Source organism: Jaculus jaculus, chromosome 2, assembly GCF_020740685.1.
Source record: "Jaculus jaculus isolate mJacJac1 chromosome 2, mJacJac1.mat.Y.cur, whole genome shotgun sequence".
Lineage (NCBI taxonomy): Eukaryota > Metazoa > Chordata > Mammalia > Rodentia > Dipodidae > Jaculus > Jaculus jaculus.
In genome coordinates this window covers 76,536,308-76,546,977 of record NC_059103.1, presented here as the reverse complement: position 1 = coordinate 76,546,977, position 10,670 = coordinate 76,536,308, and positions in this window count along the sequence as shown.

The following is a 10,670-nucleotide window of genomic DNA, read 5'->3' as shown; positions in this document are numbered from 1 at the left end:
TTGCGGAAGAGGGGGCGGAAAGAATGTCAGAGTTACATGTTGGGTCATGATTTTCAGAGACATTTATCATACTAATAACTGGGGGCTAACTCCACAATGCACGACCCATTTTCAATAATAAGGAGGGTCTAATGGGAGGGGGTAGATCACAGATGAGCCTAAATAATGGTACCAAACTGCCTGTATTTACTGAAAAGAAAACTAATAAATTAAATTTAAAAAAAAAATTAGAAGCAAAAATAGCTGTGTTCAAGAACTTTGAAAAAATCTACATATGCATAAAAACCTTAAGTTAAGAAGAGACTAAAGACAGTTTTCCAAAAATGTTTGCCCTTTGGGCAATGTGTGTGTTTTTGTCATATCAGTCACTGAAGGAAGTAAAAACAACTGTGGGATAGCCTTGAAGAGATGTGCTTAGTGAAAAAATAGTAAAGAACTGAGCCCTGCCAGCCACCATGGTGGTGAGCCTACTGCAGTGGCTTCTCCAGTAAGATCTGCCATATTGTGACAGTCCAGAGCCAGAACCAGCCAGACTGACAACCCTACACACACCTTATACACTGTGGACAGTAAAAAATAGTTGATGTCCTCAAAAGAATGAATTGCCTTCCATATGGTAATATTGAGCTGTAATTTCTTTCTTAAATGTAGTGTTATAGGGCCAAATTGAGAATTTCACAGGAGGAACAAGATGTACTTCCTTTCCTTTCTCCTTCTAGGGAGATAACCTGCTTTTTTTTTTTTTTTCCCAAGGTAAGGTTTCACTCTAGCCTAGGCTGACCTGGAATTCACTATGTAATCTCAGGGTGGTCTTGAACTCATGGCAATCCTCCTAATTCTGCCTCCCAGAGTACTAGGATTAAAGGCCTGCAGCACCGTACCTGGCAAGGGGGATACTCTGACTAGAAGGCAACCACTACAAACTGTACTCAGTAGAAAACTGAAGCATACCAGAAGAGTGACCTGCAAGAGAGGTGGTTGACATATATGACACATACAGACATCAGCAAGCTCAGCTGCAGAAAGAAAGAGAAACAGTGCACTGAATGGAAGGAAGTGGACTTCTTGGTATTTTATATGATCTATCCATAACCGTAGCCTAATTCAAATGGTCTGAAAAGTTTGCTAGAAATTTTGAAATTTCAGTGTTTTTTAATACTGAAAGGAAGCTTACTTCAAATAGATAATTTTAATCATTTTCCTTTGTGAGCTGAAATAAGTGTTTCCATGAGAAAGTCATATTTTTATGTCTGGATTTACAAATTTAAGTTATACTATCTTAGTTTATTGAAGCTTCTTCAAACAAGAAGCAATTCTAGATATTTTGACAGACATTTGAAGAAAATAAAACAACTTAAGATATGATAGAGTGAGGTAGTTATCAAAATGAGATTGTATTTCTTACTTTCACAATATCCTAAGCAATCACTATAAAATTTGCCTGCAACTACATATAGACTTTGGATAGAATACAATGATGAAACTGATTAGTATCTCAAAATCATGGAGTTAGAGGAAAAAGCCACTTACTTTTGAAGAAAATTGATATTATATGATAGAAAAAAAACAACAAAATTTTAAATTGTGCATATAAAGACTGATGACAGTTTTTGAGTTTACATAACCATGTACTATATATGTGAACAGATATACTCATTAAAAATACCTGAAGGCTGGAGAGATGGCTTAGCAGTTAAGCGCTTGCTTGTGAAGCCTAAGGACCCCGGTTCGAGGCTCGGTTCCCCAGGTCCCATGTTAGCCAGATGCACAAGGGGGCGCACGCGTCTGGAGTTTGTTTGCAGAGGCTGGAAGCCCTGGCGCGCCCATTCTCTCTCTCTTCCCTCTATCTGTCTTTCTCTCTGTTCCTGTCGCTCTCAAATAAATAAATAAATAAATAATTTTTAAAAATACCTGAAAAATCTTTAAACTATCAATGGAAATTACGTAAGTGATGATAAAATTTTCTTAGGTAGTAGAAATATTAGTGATTGAGTGATTATATGTTTATTTCATTATTTTGTAAATTCTCTACAATGACGTTATAACTGACATAACTCTTAAAAATAAAAAAAATGTTTTTCAAATATTGTGTGTGTCTATGAGTGGGGAGGGAAGGAGGGAGGGAGAGAGAGAGAGAGAATGAAAACAGATAGGCACTCCAGGGCCTGTTGCTACAAAAGAATTCCAGACACATACACCACTTTGTGAATCTGGATACTGGAGAATCAAACCCTGGCTGTCAGACATTTTAGGTAAGTGCCTTTAACTGCTGATCCATCTCTCTAACACTAATAGTTTATTTTATTTTGTTTTTAGCCTTTAAATATTTATTAAATTAGCAGAAAAAGAACAGGTTTCATTACAGCATTTTCATACATACATGTGAATATACTCTGTCTTCTTCTCCCTCCTACAGTACTCTCCTTCATACCCCTCTCAACTCTTACTTGTTCCCTTCTTCACCCCAATTAGCCCTCTTGCTGCTTTCACGTCACATACATTTATGGTCTCCTTTCCCTCCTTCTCTTTCTCTTAAGGTCTCTTCTTCCTCTCTCATTGTCCTCTTTCTAATATAACTTACACAAATGTACATACACATATATGTATGTATACATATACAAATTTAAGTCAAGATTCAATATGTGAAAGAAAAGATGAAGTCTTTGCCTGAATTTGACTTATTTAGTTTACAATAATATTTTCCAGGTATATACATTTTCTGGAAAAATGTAATAATTTCATTTCTCTTTACAACTGAAAAAATTCCATTGCGTGGATGTACCACATTTCTTTTACCCATTCATCTATTTCTGGAAAATGGGACTGGTTCCATTCATTAGTTATTGTGGACAGTGCAGCAATAGGCATGGATGTACACAAGTATCTCTGCAATATGTTGACTTGAGGTTGTTCAGGAACTGAATCCAGGAGTAATAGAGTTAGGTCGTATGGTAGTTCCATTTTTAGATTTTGAGAAACTACAATTATTTCCACAGAGGCTGCAATAATTTACCTTCCCACCAGCAGTAAGTAGAGAGTTCATATTTCTTTGTAAAAATATTTTATTTATTTATTTATTTAATATATATAGAGAGAGAATGAGAGAAAGAGAGAGAGATTAACTGAGATAAAGAGGCAAAAAAAAAAAAAAAAAAAAAAAAAAGAAGAAAGAGAGTGAATTCCAGGGCCTCCTGCCGCTACAAGTACCAGAGGCATGAACCACGTTGTACCTGTAGATTTATGTAAGTACTGTGAAATGAAACCTGGGTTGTTAGGTTTTGCAAGAAAGTACTCTTAACCACTGAGAAATCTCTCTAGCAAACAGTTTGTATTTCTTTTCTTTTATTTATTTATTTTGGTTTTTCGAGGTAGGCTCTCACTCTAGCCCAAACTGACTTGGAATTCACTACGTAGTCTCAGGACAGCCTTGAACTTGCAGCAATCCTCCTACTTCTACCTCCCGAGTGCTGGGATTAAAGGTATGCACCACCATGCCCAGAAGAGTTTGTATTTATTGACACCCTAACTGGTATCTGCTGTCCTTTACTTTCTTGATTATTACCATCTTACTGAATTGAGATGGAATCTTAAAGCAGTGTTGATTTAATAAACACTCAAATATTTATCTTGAAATGCTTACCTATATTTTCCACTATAAGTTTCAAAGTGTAAGGTTTTACATTAAGTTCTTTGACCCATTTTAAATTTATTTCTCTGCAAGGTGAGATAGGTATATCTAGTTTTATTCTTCTGCATGTGGATATCCTATTTTACAACACCATTTGTTCAGAAGGCTTTTTTTTCCAATGTACTTTTTGTCATTTTTATGCAAAATTTAGTAGCTGCAGCTGTAGCTTTCTGGCTTGTTTCTGAGTCCTTTATTGTTTTCAGTTAATGTAAATATCTGTTATTGCGCTGGTGACGTGCTGTCTTTGTCAGGATGGTCTGTTTATGCTGATACTTCCAGTGTTCATCTTTCTGCCTAGGTTTACTTTGTCTACTTGCATTATTTTATGTTTCCAAATTTAGGATTGACTTTGCTAGTTAAGTGACGAATGTAATTGGAATATTTTAATTTTTTATGAAAGAGAGAGAGAGAGAATGGTGTGCTAGCCACTGTAACTGAATTCCAGATGCACGTACCCCTGTATCACAGGTGTGGCCTTGGGTATCTGGCTTATGTGGCTTCTGGGGAGCTGAACCTGGGTCCTTAGGCTTTGCAGACAAGTACCTTAAAAGCTATGCCATCTCTTCAGCCTGCATTCGGAATTTTGATTGGTATTTTGTTAATCTCTAGAGCACGTTCTGTAATATAGTCATTTTTATAATGCTAATTATGAAAATCCATGAGCATGAAAGAACTTTTCATCTTCTAGGTTTATTTTTGTTTTACTTTCTACAATGTTTTAAATGTCTTTCTGTATAAGGTTAAGTTTGCTTTACATATTGTAGTCTACATATTGTATTCTTATTTTTTTTAAGCTATTGCTAATAAGGTGCTTCTTCTAGATTTTTTCCTCTGAACCTTTTTTTAATCTGTGTATAGAATGGCCACTAATTTTTGTATTTTCATTTTGTATCCTACTACATTGCCAAGTGTTCATCTGTTCTTGTAAAGTTGTTAGGATATTTAAGTACAGGAAAATCATGTCATCTTGAAATGTGGGTAACTTGATGTTTTACATTTCTGATTATATTTTTCTTTCTTTGATCTTATTACTGTAAATAAAACTTGGAGCACAGTACAGAATAAGATCAGAGTGAAAAGACTTCTTTCATTCTTGATTTTAGAAAAAAATGCTCTGTTTTTCTGTTTATTATAATAGTGGCTGTAAGTCTTTCATTACATTTTTACATTTTTATTTATTTATGTGAGAGAGAAAGAGACAGAGAGGGAGGGAGGGAAGAGAGAGGAAAAGAGAGAGAGAGAGAGAGAGAGAGAGAGAGAGAGAGAGAGAGAATGGGCACACCAGGGTCTTCTAGCTGCTACAAACAAACTCCAGACACATGTGCCACCTTGTGCATCTGGCCTTAAGTGGGCAAGAATCAAACCTTGGGGGCTGGGGAGATGGCTTAGCGGTTAAGCGCTTGCCTGTGAAGCCTAAGGACCCCGGTTCAAGGCTCGGTTCCCCAGGTCCCATGTTAGCCAGATGCACAAGGGGGCGCACACATCTGGAGTTCGTTTGCAGAGGCTGGAAGCCCTGGCACGCCCATTCTCTCTCTGTCCCTCTATCTGTCTTTCTCTCTGTGTCTGTCACTCTCAAATAATAAAAAAAAAAATTAAAAAAAAAAAAAAGAATCAAACCTTGGTCCTGTGGCTTTGCCTGCAGCACCTTAATTGCTAAGCCATCTCTCCAACCCATCATTAATTGTTTAAGGCGAGACATCTACAAGATGGAATTTTAAATAGACTGAGTTGTATTCTTTATAAAGAAACACCACAGATGATCTGTCACCACAGATTGATTTGCCAATTTCTCTCTTATTAGCCATAAGCCTTCTGTCAGGCATTCTAAATTTTACACATAATGAGGTGATCACTAAAAGCCTAAGTAGCTATCTTACTGATCAATAATTAAGTAGTGTATTTAATTGTTCTAATTATCTTATGAAACATTTAACTCTTTCAACCATTTTACCATCAATATATTTAGTTAATATTGGAGAGAGATTTTTTAACTGTTAAATGCAGCCTCACTTTATTCATATAAGTTATAAATTAATAGAATGTTTTTAATGAAAACACAAAGAATCTTTAGAGATCATGATGTTAGAAGTCTGCTCATTTCTATTATCCATAATAATCCTATAAGTAATATGAAAAATGTTATAAATACAAGAGAAGAATAAAGGAATCTGTATTTTTATTGCAGCACTTCCACCCTCACCACTTCTTCACAAACCAGAGCAGTAAGAGCAGTGGGGCCTTGGTAAATGGACATCTGTTATACCATGGCCGCCTTATTCTTGAAACTGTCTTTTTGGGCTGGGAAATGGCTCAGCAGTTAACGTGCTTGCTTGAAAAGCCCAATGGCTAGAATTTGATTCCCCAGTACCCATATACAGTCAGATGCATAAAGTAGCATATGCATCTTATATTCATATGCAGCAGCAAGAGGCCCCTGCTACCCACATGCTTGCTTGCTCTCTCTCTCTCCACACATGCTTGCTCCCTCCCTCTCTCTCTCTCTCTCTCTCTCTCTCTCTCTCTCTCTCTCTCTGTGTGTGTGTGTGTGTGTCTCATTCCCTTCCTCCCACCCTCCTTGCAAATAAATATATATGTATAAAAGAGAAAGTAGTAGCCCTTTTGCCACTCCCATAAAGTGCTCATGAAATGACTCGAAGTTGGTGTACACTAGTGAATTCTGCATTACCTCTGTAGATTTGCTTCTATTTCTATTCTATTACTGATTTACCTTGAACTTTACTTATGGCTTGGTTTCTTCATTAAGGGGTGTGTGTGTGTGTGTGTGTGTGTGTGTGTGCGTCACAGTGCATGTGTAGAGGTCAGAGAATAACCCTGATTTGTCTGTGCTCAACCTTCTTTGATATGGGGTCTTTTGCTCCTGTAAACAAATTTCCATGCTACCAATGAACATCGAACTAGCTGGCCCATGAGCTTTAGAGTCACCAGGTTTCATCTCCCATTGCCTTGGGACCACAGATGCCTAAGCCACCTTACATCTGGCTTTGTATGAGTGCAGAGGGATCGAACTGGGATTGGCAGGCTTTTCAAGCAAGTGCCTTTCACAGAGTCATCTCCCCAACACCAGTTTTCTCATGCTTTTTTTCTATATATAGTTGTTCCAAAATTTACAACCCTTTATATAGCATCATTAAATTCAACCTTAAGTGGATTGTAGTTGAAGTAATTATTAAAATGGGCATCAAGAAATTTCTATCAGTGCATACTGGAAAATGGGAGCATCTCTAAATTGTAAGGTAATAACATTATAGCAATTACAGCAGACTTAAATTTGTAGGATAGACATATCCCAATGACGTTTCTAGTTTTGTATGCATTTTAAAAAAAAATTATTTATTTGAGAGTGACAGAGAGAGAAAAAGGCAGAGAGAGAGAGAGAGAGAATGGGCGCGCCAGGGCTTCCAGCCACTAAGAACAAACTCCAGACACGTGCGCCCCCTTGTGCATCTGGCTAACGTGGGTCTTGGGGAATAGAGCCTCCAACCAGGGTCCTTAGGCTTCATAGGCAAGCGCTTAACAGCTAAGCCATCTCTCCAGCCCTGTATGCATTTTTAAAAGTAAGTTGATGCTAATAGCAAACATCCCAACCATTTTTACCTCCTAATAGAACACTAGTGATAACATTTACTAACCTATTTCCATAGCCTTCTTCTACATGAAAATTCTATTATTTTGAGATCTTCTCCTGTATTTCATTGGAGGAAGAGGCCCTTTAATCTTATAGATAACTTTATCTCTTACTGAAAAGGGACAGTTCTGTGCTCCCATGTCTGCTTTCAATGGCTCTTAAAGAGAAATCAGATTTTTAAATCCCTCAAGTCCTGATTTACTGAGATCTTTGTGTCTTAATAATAACTATTTAATGAAGTCACTGGATAAGTCAATGACTCTTCTGTTGGTGTGTGTAAGTGACAGTGAGTTCAGTGGACTAAAAATATTGCATTTCATCTAATAGTCTCACTTCTAGACAAAGATATCCCAAGAGAGACCATCATTTTGTAATATAAGAGAAAAAATCAGGATACCAGGTAATCTTTTGTTAAAGTCAATGCACCATCCAAATGGCTTAGCTAAAAACTTGGCAGGCAGTGATGTTGTAGTTAAGGCAGGTTTATATTTTCTTAACATGAATTCTACATTTTCTCAAAAATAGAAGCAGCAACTATCAGGGTATAAAAATCCCATATCAGTATTACAACGAAAAAGTAAAAATTCTAATCAAGGTATTAATTTTATACTCTACAAAAGTCCAAAGTCAGAGAAACAAAATTATTTCAGTGAAGTTATGTCTATCAATACAAAACTTTTATATATTAACAGTTTATTGAAATCCAAGATAAAGTCAACTCCTGAACTATTGGTCAACTAATTTAGTAGAGGTTGAGCTGATTAATGATATAGGGAGTTCTACTATCAATCTGAAACATTTTTGTTTGTATAGGTATAAATATGTTTTTAAAAAGTGAATTTTAACTATGGAACCATCTTTCCAACCTAAAAAACATGAATTTTAAAATGTCCATAGGAAGAGAATTATAAATCTACAACAATTTCAAAGTATCTTTAGCATTTTAATGTTTTAATAATTTCAACATCTAGTTTTATGTCCTCTAAAAGCTCAAAAATGTTTTTGTTTTACTTTATTATTTATTTGACAGAGAGAGAAAGAGAGGGGGAGAGAGAGAGAGAGGGGGAATGGAGAGCCAGAGCCTCCAGACACCGCAAACAAACTCCAGATGCATGTGCCCCCTCATGCATATCTGGCTTACGTGGGTCCTGGGGAATTGTACCAAGGCCCTTCGGCTTTACAGGCTAATACCTTAACCACTAAGCCATCTATCCACCCCTTAAAAGGTTTTTATTACTAAAATCAGGGGATCTGATGCCATGCTTAATGAGTACAATGAAATTCCTTTCTCCAACTTTGTTGCCCTAACTAAATTCTACTTTTTAAATGCCTCATGCCTCTTTCCTAAAGCTTTTCCTAATGGTTTTCCTTAGCACATTTTTCATTAGCACATCTCCACTTTCTTTACCTTGGATGTACTTTGTTTTGAAAGGAGGTTCTCATGTAGCCCAGGCTGACCTCTAGCTTATTTTGTATGTACCTGAGAATGAGTTTGAGCCCCCTATTTTTCTGCCTCTAACTCCAGAGTGCTGTATCACAGGCATATATGACCATGCCTGGTTTTGGAGGTACTTTTAAAAAATACTTTTATTTATTTTTATTTTTTATTTATGTATTTGTGAGGAGAGGGAGAGGTTGGGTATGCCAGAGACTTTGCCATTGCAAACAACCACCGGATGCATGCATCTGACTTCATATGGGTTCTGGGGAATTGAAGTTTGGCCACAGGCTTTGCAAGCAAATGTGTTTAACTGCTGAACCATTTTCTCATGCCCAGGGAGGTACTTTTACCATTCATGCACCATCCTAAGCTTTAGTTGTTTTTCTGTGTTGTGTAGCTCAGTCTTCTGAACATGACATGGCCACTGTGTTTACATGTGCAAGACCCTCACAAGTTTGGGCCCACTAACACTCCCCCATGGAAGTGGGGGAGAGCACAGAAGACTACTTAGGAGGCAGCTTTCTTTCCTGTGTTTAGATGAGTGGTTTACAATTGCTGAGGGCAGGGTTTCCTCTTCAGTGGTGTAGCTGCATATATATTACTGACACTCCTGTAAGTAATTCCAGTTGAACCCACGGGCTCATTGAGCTAAATGTGGATGGATTGTTACTTTGGCCTGCCATTAGTGCCCAATCTGAGATCAATAGACACATCTATCCAGGAGACATCACATAATATCGATCGATCTCCTCAGCAATATTGTATTATTAATTTCCCCATACTGGGTAGCTGAGGTAAAGTATGATCTCAAAATTGTTGAACTTATGAGAAAACGAGGACCCAGAGAAGTATGCCATTTTGATGAGATTGCATGGCTCACTAATAACAGTGATCCTCCTAAAATTCAAGTGCTGAGCACTTAGCATAATATGATTCATAAATATTTAATGAACATCAATAGATCAGTAAGTCAGTGTGTTCTGAGCACTTTCCATTGTCCTACTGTAATTTATATTAAAGACAGTTTAATCTAGGCTACTAGCTACTTGACTTTAATGAGACAATTAACAAAGCAATAAGGATAACACAAACATCAAATGGACTACATATCTCATCACATTTTCTTTATCATTTTTTTTTTTTGTTGTTGTTGTTTTGTGGTTTTTTGTTGTTGTTTTTTCAAGGCAGGGTTTCACTCTAGCCCAGGCTGACCTGGAATTCACTATGTAGTCTCAGGCTGGCCTTGAACTTATGGCAGTCCTCCTACTTCTGCCTCCAAAGTGCTAGGTTTAAAGGCATGCACCACCAGACCAGGTTCCCACACATTTTATTAGCACATTTTCATGGACATAGTCTAAATTAATCATCTAATCTTAATTTTATCTGGAAATAACATTTTATCAGTGATGTGTAATGGTTCAAGCCAGTTATCTGAAAAGCAGCTTTCTTACCATGTTGAATGTTGATCTTGTCAGAAGAGCTATGCCTTGCTTGTTTGGAAATGAATACTTGTAGGCACAAGTCAGTGTATGTGCCACAGAAACCTTAAGGAAAGTGGAATGGCTTCTCTCATGTTCTGAAAGGTGAGAGGTAGCCTTTTTATTAAACTGGATGTTGAGCAATAGTACATCTGACCTCAATGGCTATAATGTGTTTGGGATGTATCTCCTTGTAAAGCCCTTCCCTTGAGTACCCTCAGGGCTTACACTCTCATATCCACCTCATGTCTGAGCTTTCATCTCCTTGCCAGTTTGCAGAACAACATTTACTAAAATAAGACCACCTTCTGGCATTTGTTCTACATCATCCCCTTTGCTTTTCTTGTATCTATTACCACTTAATATATTTACATGTGTATTTCTTGTTATTGTGGTCTGTTTAATATGTATTGTTAT